The sequence below is a fragment of the Amborella trichopoda genome, chromosome 4, assembly GCF_054954075.1.
Source record: "Amborella trichopoda isolate Santa Cruz 75 chromosome 4, AtrichopodaSantaCruz75HAP2 v2.0, whole genome shotgun sequence".
NCBI lineage: Eukaryota > Viridiplantae > Streptophyta > Magnoliopsida > Amborellales > Amborellaceae > Amborella > Amborella trichopoda.
The window spans coordinates 27,926,999-27,940,305 of NC_142339.1; positions in this window are offsets into that span (position 1 = coordinate 27,926,999).

Here is a 13,307-nt window from a genome sequence, read left to right on the forward strand (position 1 = left end):
TTTTCTTCCCCGTTCTTCTTCTTACTTCCTCTTCTCTCTTCTCTTCTCTTCTTCCTTCTTCTCTTCTTCTCCACTCTTTTCTTTCTCTTGCTCTAACCACTCTTTTAGGAGGCTTTCTCTTAAGTAGAGCGACAAGGTAAGACCCGGTATTTCTCCCAAGATTCACCTTCGAGGTGTCTAGGCCTGGTGCCTAGCACCTTTATTCCACTGTCAGTATTACCTCCTAGGGGAGGTGACATCGGAAGGCTATCGAGTTTAATCAAGCGACTTCTTCTTTTCTCGACCCTCACACCCTTGTCCCAAACTTTCTCAAGCCCTCTCAAACCCTTAAACTCCCAAGCCTAAACCCTCAAAAATATTACAAGACGAACCGAGGGTCATAGACCCCGAGCCATTCAAAGTGTGTGCATAAAGGTGAAGCATGGACATGAGGGAGCAGGCGTCAAACCAAGCCAAGAGGTCGGGGGCATTCTATGTGATCTAAGAGGGCTCATACACCTAGGCATGTCCGACCCCACCATGTGAGGTAAGCCTTACCTCACAAATCTTTCTTTGTTGGTTTGAACTACACACATCAAACTGCTTGACCCTTATCTTAACAGGCATTGGGGTCACCCTCATGCACACATGCACATGAACCCTAGGAGGCGTGGCACACACAAGCCACCTCTTCGTCTCACCCTTTCATAGGGCAAGAGGCGAGGAGGTCTTTTGAGAAAGGTTTTTGGGTTCCAACCACCAAATATAAAGGGTCGACCAACAAAGTCCAAGGTCCCATAGATCTAATGCAACCACCGCCCTATGATGCATAGGGGTAATTTCTCGCACATGTACATGTCTCACCCTCAATGGTGATTCGCTTTTTCAATGCAGGTATCATATGTACATGTCGTGTAATGGTTCAAAGATGAGGCTTTGGCCCTCGTCTCTACAAGCCTACCATCATACACAAGGGTCACATAGTCCCTTGACTCTCTACCCTGGGCAACTCCGACCTCATCAAGGGATGACCCTCATCGGTTATGCACTTAGCCTAGGTAATTAAGGGTTTTCCAACTCCACTGGCCTAGCATGTAAAGCTAAGTCTTAGTATCGACAATGAACATTTACCTATCTCAATCCAATAGGATTATACTCCCACTGAGTTTATGTTCTACGATATCAAAATATTGATTACAAGCTCTTATAAGGCCTTTAATGACCACAGAAACCCAACATCTCCCACTTGGCCTTTGAAGGCCTTACAATCTCTCTTCCTCACTTTATCTCGGCTCCATCTCTCTTACATGTTTTACAAAAATATTTGCATTTAACCCCTTGGTAAATGGGTTTGCAATCATTACCTCTGAAGGAATGTAACTGATCTCGATCTCTCCGCACTACACCTCATTACATAGATGATAAAAGCATGGCTTTATGTGCTTGGAATTCTCATGGAATCATGGATCTTTGGATATACATATCGCGGTTGTGTTGTCGCAAAAGATTCTCATGCACTCACATCGCACATGCTCATACTCAAGCCGATTAAGAAATTTCTTAATTCATACAGCCTCTTTGGTTGCCATGCAACATGTAACTCTAACTGCATGGTGGATAATGCTACCACATCATGTTTCTTCGACTTCCAAGAAACAACCCCTCCTCTAAGCAAAACATATATCCAGATGTGGACTTCGTATCATCTAGATCTCCCAGATAAAGTGCATCAAAATATCCTTGGATATCAATTTCCGATCTTCCCCCATCTGTAAGCGTATAGTTCTTAGTCCCTTTCAAGTATCTCAGAAGTCTCTTAATCGTCTTCCAATGCTCAATCCCTAGATTGCATTGGAATCGACTCATGGTAAATGACAAGTTAGGTGTTGTTCTTATCATGGCATACATGAGGGACCCTACCGCAATTTTATATGGCACTTTATTTATAGTTTTCTTTTCTTTGTCGTCACTAGGGCACATTTTATTGCTTAGCTTTGTCTTCTTATCCATCGAAGTTGACATGGGCTTGCATTTGTCCATCTCAATCTTTTTCAATACTCTCTTATAATAAGTTGCCTGGAAAAGTTGAATGTTCTTTATTTTCTATTTCTTATTATCTTAATGCCTAATACATATGAAGCTTCCCCTAGATCCGTCATATCAAAGTGTTGTGCAAGGAATTTCTTTATTTATGGCATGAGGGCAATTGAGCTATAAACAATTAGCATATCATCCGCATATAAAGAAATGAGTACAACATCACTCCCACTGATCTTTTTATAGTTGCAGTAGTCTTCCTCATTTGAGGAAACCCTGCCATCGATAGAGTATCTTGAAACTTGATGTACCACTAGCGTGATGCGTGTTTTATGCCATATAAGGATTTCCTAAGTTTACACACAAGGTTCAATTTTCCTTTTTCTTCAAATCCCTCATGTTGTTTCATATAGATTTCCTCTGGTAAATCCCCATTTAAAAATATTGTCATTACGTCAATTTGATGGACCTCAAAGTCAAAGTAGGATGCTATCAAGATTTTAATGGATAAAAACTTTGCAACTAAGGAGAAGGTTTCCTCATAATCTACCCCTTCTTTTTTAGTGAATCCCTTGGCTATTAGCCGAGCATTGTATTTTCCTAATTTCCCCTCCGAGTTCAGCTTTTTCTTAAAAGTCGACTTGTATCCTATTGTCTTACCGTTTAGAGGTAGAGGTAGTAGTTCCCAGACATAGTTTTGGTTTATGGAATTAAATTCATCATTCATGGCTTCTACCAAATGGTTCCTTTCAAAACCGGTTATGGCTTCTTGGTAAGTTGAAGGCTCATGATTTGTTCGTCTTCAACCCTCTCATAATGTTTCTTTAGGTAGGAAAGTATTTAGGCGGTGTATTAATTCGGTTACTTCTTCTAGATTCGAGTTCAAATTCTTGATACTCAAGCTTGTTACTAGCTATCTCGTAGAGATCTGCTTGCTCATGACTTACTTTTGCTTTGAGGAACCCATCCTCAAAGATGTGGGAATCTCAGCTCTCAATAACCACCCCATTGTCAAAGTTGATGAATTGATACCCCTTACTGTGGTCAAGGTAGCCGATGAATATAGACTTGATGGTTTTGAGATCTAGCTTTGTCCTATTTTGGCATGGGATTAAGACATGGGCAGAAGAATCCCATAATCTTAGGTGATCGAGGGACGAAGTATGACTAGTGAACATCTCGTGGGGAGTAAGAGGAGCATCTTTGATGGGAGGTCAGTTCAGGATGTAACCTGCAATCAATGCTACTTTTCCCCAAAAATATAGGGAGAACTTTGTGTGCCACATCATACTTCTCACCATTTCTACTAAGGTCGTATTCCATCTCTCCACACTCCATTTTGCTCTGGTGTGTAGAGCATGATGTATTGATGAATAATCATGCTCCACACACCCTAGAGAGTTCGGAGGAATACTCTCCACCCCTATCTGTCCTTAAGACTTTGATTTTTAGTTTTTTTTAGTTCTCTACCTCGACTTTGTGTTCTTTCAATTTTTCTAAGGCTTCGGATATTATGTGCATCAAGTATATGTGGTCCTATCATGAGTGGTCATAAATAAATGTGATGAAGTATCTCTTGCACCTTTTGGTAATCATATTCATAGGACCGCAAATGTAGTTATGAAGGATTTCTAATACACTAGAAGCTCATTGTGCTCCCGTGGAATTTTCCTTATTAGTTTTCCTTGCACACATGACTTACACATTTTTGATAAGTCTCCTTTATAATTTTGAAGGATTCCATCTTTTCGCAATCTTTCCATTCTCTTAAAACCTATGTACCCTAGTTGCATAAAAAGCATCCACAGCATTTGAAGACAAGGCATAAGCAATTTTCTCTTTTATTTCAACTGGATAGAGATCGTCCACAAATTGATCAGTCATGACAATATCATTGCGGTATTTCACAATTACCTATCTCCTGAGAAGATGGTGACAAAACTGACCTTTGCTATTTTCGGAACCAAAACCAAACACTTCCTCATGTCAGGAGCATAGAGCTCTTGCTTTAAAGTCCAAGACCTTTATATTTTTCATCTCAAGAGCATAAGGCTTACCTTGCAAGGATGGGGTCAGATGCACCCTGGCGAGGTTTCCCTCTTAGATTGTGGCACCACCTTGAAGCACTCGTGATAAGCCCCCTAGCCTTTGTTCAGCTCTGTTTGGAATTGACCTTTGGCTCGAATATGCACACTTGTATGGTTTGGGTTGCATGAACCCTTGGACTTGTCTCTTATGCTTGTAAAGGAAGTGTTAGATAAAAGGCTTGATTGGGTTACAAATAAGTTTAGGTTAGGTGGGTCAAGGTTGGGAAGACTAGGCTAGGTGGATAAAGGTTGGGTAGACTAAGGTAGATGGGTTAAGATTGGGTAGGCTAGACTAAGTTGAGGGTTAGGGAACCACTTAAAAAAGTCGACAACCCTCCGGCGTCACCTCCCTTTACAGGTAATACCGAGGACGGAAAAGGTACTAAGCACGAGGCCTAAGCACCCTAAAGACCATGCCAAGGTGATCGTTGAGTCTAGTCCTATCGTTTAACCAAGGTGCCAGTCTCTGGTCTATGTGAGGGAGAATGGTTGAGAGAGAGGTGAGAGATGAGAGAAAAGTTGAGAGAGAGAGAGGGAGAAATGGGAGATGGAGAGAGAGAGAGAGAAAGAGAGATGGATGATGAAGAGGGAGAAATGGGAGTGGAGAGAGAGAGAGAGATGATATATGGAGAGAGAAAGTGAAAGAGACAGAGAAAGAGAGAGGGAGAGAGACCGACAACCTAGCCGTCGGTGAGAAAGAGGTAGAGAGAGAGAAGGACAAAGAGAGAGGGAGAGAGAACGACAGCGTAGCCATCAGTGAGAGAGGGAGAGGGGAGAGAGAGAGAGAGAGAGAGAGAGAGAGAGAAGAAAAGGGCTAGGTTGGTGTGCTAGGCTAGGCTAGGTTAATTGTGTGCTAGGCTAGGCTAGGTTGAGGGTTAGGGAATCACTCAATAAACCTGGCAACCCTCTGACATCACCTCCTTTAGGATGCAATACTGAAGACATAAAAGGTATTAGGCCCTAGGCCCAAGCATCCCAAAGACCAGGTCAAGGTGATCACCGAGTCTTACCTTATTGCTTAACCAAGGCACCAATCTCCTTGAAGACTGGTCTGGGTAAAGGGTTGAGATAAGGGAGGGACTGACACCTCAAGGGCCGACATCTAAGTGAGAGACCGATACCTAAGGGCCGGCACCTAAATGGAGTATAGGTAGGTATGGTGTATGGGTAGGAGCGATATATGGATAAGTGTGGTGTATGAGTTGGTGGGGTGTATGGGTTGGTGTGATGATGGGTAGAAAGGTAGTCCAACTTAGGAGTAGGATGGGAGAATGTTATTCTTCCTTTAGCACAAAGTTTTCTCTCTCCTCTCTCAAGAGTACTAGATTTTCAACATGGCATAATGAGAACCACACTCTCTCTCATAGGTTAGTCTCTCCTGTCTCAAGGGTACTAGATTTTCGACAAGGTACAATGAGAACCACACTCTCTCTCCTAGTTTAAGCCTATTTTCATTCACTTTTCCAACCTTTTCCAAGCCTCCTTAAAACTTACAATGCATAGGGTTTATATAGAGTTATCCCTTGGAACATGGGTGTACACTCAAAATCCAACGGGATGGATGGAAAATAGAATAAAGTAAATAAAAATATAATCCGAAATTGAAGAAAATTTACCATATATGACCTTAAGAAAACATGCAAATGAGTTCCAAGCCCCAAAAAGGGGGCATCTTCCCATCCACATGGCTTGGGACCTTCTTCCTGTGTTTTTTGGTGACATTTCGAGTGATATATTGCCATGAAAACATAGATCATGCCAAGAGGATCACTTTGATATAAGATTTGCATGATGTCTTGGAGTTTTGGTCATGTTCTTGGAAACTTTCAATTTCCGGTCAACATGCAAACTTGAGTTTCTTTTTGTTAATCAATCTTGCTCAAAATGTCGCTCTTATGGTCTTTTTTTTGTTAGTAAATTGAAGGGGAATTGCTCGTAATCATTTTGCGTAAAAAAGTGCACGATTTGGCTTCTGATTGACCATTTTGTGATTTTTAGAAGTCATTGAAAAACCACTTTCCAGCGACCTAAAAATTGTGCCTTCTTTCAATCCTTGTTCGGCTGCTTTCCCAGACCTCCTTTGTGATATATTTTACCTCAAATTGAAGCTCTCCGAGTTACAATGGAAATTCCTTTGTCGTGTTGTCCATCCCACCTCGGTGCTTTGAGTTATGATCATTGGAGTGAGAGTATGTCATCCACATAGATTTTCTGCATAATGCCTTTTCATGCGACCTTCTTTATAAGATTTCTCTGGAGTTGGTTATTGGCCTCGTGTGTGGTGTATGTCAAGTTTGCTCTTGTTGAGGAGAACAACATATCAAAAGTTGGGTCTAATCCGCCTTGGGTTCGATGAGATATGAGTGTTACAAGACTGTCCTATTTTTTAGAAGAGGCATCAATTTTTTACTATTTTAGGCAAATTGGTTTCGCTTGTCTGCACCTGAATTGTAAACAGCCTACCTATTTTCGGAAAGTAGGACCTAGAAAGGTTTGTTTGAGCTAAAACTTCATATTTAAGGATTTTTGGGCCTTCTGAAGCTATCTGCGGTCATGTGGAGACCATCTAAGATCACCTTCATGGAGTTTTAGCTATGGTGTAGCTTGTATAGGTTAAAACGCAACACCCCGAACTGGATCTTCTTCTTGTCGCCTTGTGCCTTTGTCTGGTTGGGACAAAACTTGGTGAAGGAATTTGGGATGTCAAAAGCCGCTCCCAAGCACCTTTTGGGCCCGAGATGACACCATTATGATCGCTCTTCAAAATTAAGCTTATTATGCATGAGCTCTCGTAGTTCCTATGCATATTCGATACCTAGGGGTTGTGGTTGCTATCGTCTCCTCTTTTATGGGCATGGGGAAAGAAGTGCATAAAAAATACACAAAACACTCTAAACGAGATCAAGTCAAATCTCGTGTAGAAAAAGTTAATTTTTTGAGATCGGTGGCGAGTGGGGTCACTTAAATTATGGGCTCAGAAACATTGTAAATATATATAGATCCAATCCTTTTCTAGGTCATTTGACAGCACCAGCTCCAAAATCCATATACACGGTCTTAAAAAAGCTTTTAAATTTTAATAAGTCTCCTAAGAATTGAATTACAAAAATAAAAATAAAGTCAATGAAAATAATTAATTTAAAGATAATAGGAGGGTTACTTACCTTTGGGGACTCGAAACCCAGGGTTTCGAGCTCGGATCAGGCTACTCTTTCCGTGCCACTATCTCCTCTTTGGATGCATTTTTCTTGCTGAATTTTACTAGATTTGGGGTTATTTTACCTAGATCTAGAGTTCCTAAGTCATAGAAAAGGGTATAAGAATATTATGTAAGACTTTCCTTAATTGTTTTTTAAGGATATGAGATGGTTTTCCCTAATTTTCTAAGGAATTTGGGTTTCCTAAGATTATTGTGAATTTTGGGATCTTCTAGTACTTTTTGAGGAATTTTCGTGATTTTCCCTAAATTTCTAGGATTTATCTAAAGGTTTTTCCTATTTTTTGAGATTTATCTAACTAATTTTTAGGGTATTTCTTTTGGGGTATTTGTTTTATGTATTTTTTATATCATTTTTTCAAATTTTAGAGAGGGTATTTATAGGTTGAGCTAGGGTTACTAAAACTAAGTCAATTTAATCCTAGAGTCAAGATTTTGTCAAAGATCTAGAATATTTAGGATTTTTTTAGAATATTCAGAATTTCATTGACTTAACACATTTATCAACAAAAAATGGGCAAAAAATGCAGCGCCTTAAGCCCATCAAGTCGTGTGACTCGTGCTCTGTCGCGCGACGCACGTACCTTGTGGCACGCAGCCCACACACAAGGGTATTTTGTTCATTTTTTCGGATCTTCTCAAGATTCTAGTTTGTTATTGGTGGGTTCGATTTGAGTAATTTTTAGACTGTTTGAAATCTCTTAGGGTTGTTTAAAGCTCGAGATGGGTTTTCAATAATTTTGGAACAACTACATTGGGTCTAGGTCACTTATGGTTCACTAGGGTTTGTATCGTCCATAGGATTTAGAATCAGGGTTTCTAAAAATTCCCTTAACCAGAGTTTTGAAGGGGGGTGTCTACCGAATTTTAATACTTTTTCAAGAAGGGATGGATATATGTTATAAGAATAAGAAGGGAATCTCTAGAGATATTGTAGGGTAGGTCAGGTGACTATTTCGTATTGTGGTGTTCATAGATGTTGGGTGGTTAAACTGTCGTAACTACATGGTGAAGAGTTACACCTCTCTATTAAATAGTTACTTCCGCACTCTATTCTTGCAATAACTACTTTCTCACTACTTAAATAAATTTCTAACAATAACTAATTTCTCTATTTAGAAATAACTGGTAATTCTGATTAAAGGCTCACTATATTAACAAATTAACTAGGCAAGGCAACCTATGAATTAGAATTCTAACACTTATAAGAAAATTTATTGAAGTCTAACCAAGCATATTATTATGGTAGTCTCTTTACATTTTCTCTCTCTTTTTGTATCCTTATATGATATCTTAAAGTTCATTAATAGGAACTTGGTAGATATTTCTATATATTGCTTATCGAATTTGATTTGTTTTTATGGTTCTTTGTTCTTCTATTATTATTGGTTTTTCATCACGGCATGACTGATTTTGCCTATAATTATAGACTTTTTCTTGGTTTTAATTGTGAAATGTGATTATATGAACATATTGTAATTGATGATGGATATCTCTCTTTATTTGTATTAGATTGTAGAAACCACGATTACATCCAGTGGTCTACTAAGTTTGTATTTTTTGTTCTTTGTGTTTTGTAGCATGGTTTCATTCAAGTGGGAACGTTACAATTATGTGTAAATATTTTCGAGCCGTGCTTGCAATAGGTCCATAGTTTTAAAATTTGATAGAGACGTTGAACTTTATTTTCAAGTATGTCATTAGGAAATCTTTGAAAGTGGAAATACAAATATTTTCTTTTGCGTTGACTTGGTTTGCCTCAATCTATAAGTACAAAGATAGATAAAATAGCTTAAGTATATAGAAAATAGCCTCATCATCATTATCATATGAGCCTTTTTCCAACTATTTGGGGTCGGCTACATAAATTTTGTTATGCCATTTGGCTCTATCAAGGACTATACCATCAAGAAAACTATAAGTTAGTATATCTTTTCTCACTACTTCCATTCGTATCATTTTGGGCCTTCCTCTTGCCCTTTAATATCATTCCACTTGAACTAAATCGCACATCATAATAGGTGTTGTATTAGCCTTGCATATGACCAGTCCATCTAAGTGTAATTTTTTTTTGGGTGAGTCAATGGGGAGAGGGCCCCTACCCTTGATAGCAATTGAGCCTAGGACGTAATGTTGCAAATCTTCAAGCGCTAACCAATTAAGTTCGGGCTCTTTTTCTCATTTAAGTCTACTTTCCCTCATCTTATTGCGTATTGAATCCACACATAAGTTCTTTCGAATGTATTCATTATAAATTTTATCATTTCTTATCTTACTACTCATCCATCTCAACATCCTCATCTAAACTATACTCATCCTATGAACGTGTTGTTTTTTAACTGCCAAACATTATGTTTCATAAAAGCATGATTGGTCTTACAACTATCATATAGAAGTTCCCTTTAATTTCATTGGTATGAGACGATCACATAAAAACCTAGATGCACATTTCCACTTCGTTCAGTTAGCTCTAACTCTATGAGTATGATCTTAAAAAAGAATAATTAAAATAATATCCTCTTTATATTATTTGTTTATGTACTATTAAAAATATCACATAAAATAAATCAGTCATTTCACTAAATCTTCTATATATAAAACACGAGCAAGTTTGGGAACAAGTGTCAATCAATAAATTGTTTTCAAGGTTAGGAGATTGGTTTGGATAAACTTTTATATTTATCATGTACATAATTGTGATGATATACATGGTCAAGCATCATATTGCAATATCTATTACATAGTAAGTTCACATAAAACTACTTGTGTACCCTCGGGTATATTTTATTTCGATTAAAAAATAGATATATATATAAAGTAATGATTCTATAAGACCATCCCACACCCATGTGTGTAGGACCCAAAATGATCAACATTAAATTTGGCAGAGATCTCTAGAAAAATTAAGTCTCACACCTATGTGATAACTTTTCTAGATATCTACGACAAATTTAATGATGATCATTTGGGGTCCTATAAATATGGGTGTGCGAGGGTCTCATAGAATCATTTACTATATATATATAATTCTCAAAAAAAAAAAAAATTAATTTTTTAAACTAAAATTATTTATTTGTGATTAAAATGAATTTCTAATATTAGATATAAAATATACTTATCAATTGTGATAGAATAATAATATAGTAAGTGCTCTTATAAGAGCATATTATACAAATTTTCAAAACAAAAAGAGTATAGCATTTATTGCCACATAATGTGACAAAAGTAACAATAATTACTTTGTATTTTGTACAAAATGACCAACATCTTTAACGAAAAAGTCAAATGAGTCTTTGAGTAAATAAAAAAATAATGGATGAAGTTTCTATAAGGCCTAGGCTTAATAAAAACAAAATAAAGCCTCATATCAAATCCTCATTCAAGAAAGAGCTCCCGGCATAAAAAATCTTCATAATGGCTCTAAAATCAATTTTCAACACCAACAATATAATTTGAAACTTAAAAAATGCTAACACTTATTTTTAGGGTAAAATGGACAGTTTAGATGATTTGTTGCAATATATATTATTTTTAATGAATTTAAAATCCCAAATTTTTTCACAACCATAACGTTTAAGCCGAGATGATCGATTTAAATGTTTTTCAATACTTGAAGTGCAATATTTGATGAATTATGAGGTGAGAGTTTACTTATTTTGATAGGACTGTAGCCCTATAAACCATCACTCTATAGAATAAAAAATCATATCTAACTTACTCAATTTACATTTATAGCATTTCCTAACATTTGTTTGAAAAGATACAGTAATATACATAAGGTAAAATTTCTTAATAACCATTATTTCAACGAAAAGATAACAAAATGTTTAATTATTTAAAATGAAGTATTTCACTAATTTATAATTTCTTAAGTAAAAATTCTCTAAAACAAAATTCATTTTTCTATAAAGCAAATATGTTGTAAGTAATTTTAACTTACATATTACTCGTATGTTATAAATTAAATTATGAATATTTAAAATATAAAATAATTTCACTTTATGAGCAATTTTGGAAGATCAAAACTTAAAATCTTAATTAATAAACAAAGTGAATTTAAAATGTATAATTATACAATATGATGAATTGGGGATGCTCAGCATGGTCAGTTGCTTCCTTTTTAATTATCATTGTTTATTTGAAAATATAAGAAATCTTTATCATTTTGAACAAAATCTTTTACCTGCTTATAATTTTATTAAGGGAACTTCTCTAAAATAAATATGGGTTTTATAAAAAATTTCAATCTAAATTAAGTAACTTATAATTTTTATTAATTTTAAATATTTATTTTGAAAACTATAAATTTCATATAGCAATGATTTCAAATTTAATTAATAAATAAATTTAAATTTATAAATATAAATTAAATTTCATAATTGGCCAATGTCATAATTAATAAACAAAATTAAATTTAAATGGATTTTTATTCATAAATTAAATTATTTTTATAAAATGTATACAAAAGATCAGACATTTTTCTTTATTTACTTAGCACTTTCACGATCAAATAAATAGGCACATATATCTACCTAACTTTACAGTATAGATGTACAAGATTTTACATGGTCATATGTAACTTAAATAATAATAATATCATTACAAAATGTCAAGTATTTCGTCATGCACATGATCCCTCAACCAAAAATCCTATGTATAATTAAAAATAATAAAATTCAATTATGTTATTTAAAATATCCATTGAAATATATATCCTTAAATTATAGAAATACGAAATCCTATTAAGTAAGAAAATAAGTACTTATCGAATTGGAAGATTAAAATCATGGTTTTTAAAACCAGTTTTAAATGAATACTACATTCATGATAACTTTTAAAAATAAATTTGGCACAAGTTAAGCAGGTAGCACAACATAGTGCCACCCATAAAATGATATGTCGTACTAATGTAAAATTAATTAAAGTGAAACCTACAATGTAGTCTGGCAAAACCATATTAAGGAACTTCTATTATTTAACTTCGAGGCAATCCAACACACATGCCCATTTAAATTCTATAATAAAAAATATATGAAGTTCAAATAAATTATAGATTTATTTTAACTTCTTTAAAATAAATTTTACGTGCTACTACAAAAATGAAGTGTTGCATTATTCTAAGCAGAAGTTTATTTAAGATTACTAAATAACTCAACACCAATCTTTGATGAGCATCCAAATTATGGTAAAATAAAATTCTTTTAAAACAATAGAATGTATATTTCAGAATAAAATTATTATATTGTAAATTATATTCATACAAGGTTATTAATTTATCATTTTTCATATATTGCAGTTGAACATAAAAGATTAAAATTGTCATTTATATATTATAATCTATAATTTATAAATATGTAACCAAAAAATATATAAGTTGTAAATACATATTTGTAAATTATAAGTAATAACTTATAAATATTTAAATTATTTTTTATAAGTGATAATTTTAATTATATTTTATAAGTTATTATTAATTAGGAAAAACTCTTAAAAAGTTGATTAATAATCTAAATGTCTTAAAAAATACAACATTAATTACAAACAAACTTACAATATAGTACGCGAGGACCAAAATAAAAAACTTCTAATATTCTACGCAAATTAAAGCATAAAGCCCCTATGGTAGGGTTTAATGTACATATCCCCTTAAAATCTATAATGAACATATGTCTATTTTAAATAAATTCTACATTCATATTGACTTCTTTAAAATAAATTTCACAAAAGTCAAGCAAGTAGCACAATATAGTACCAACACAAAAATGACACATTACACTGCTATAAATTAAAAACTAAATATAAATCATATAAAAGTCCAGACCGACTTCTACATTTAAACATTATAATAAAACAATGAAAAAGCTTATATAGAGCCGAGGCCCTAAATAATCAAATTAGAGCTCACTTCAAAGATTTCACTAGAAGAGGCTGTTTTGATGCCCACATATCCTCAAATTGATCATCTCAATATCAAGATGCATGGACAA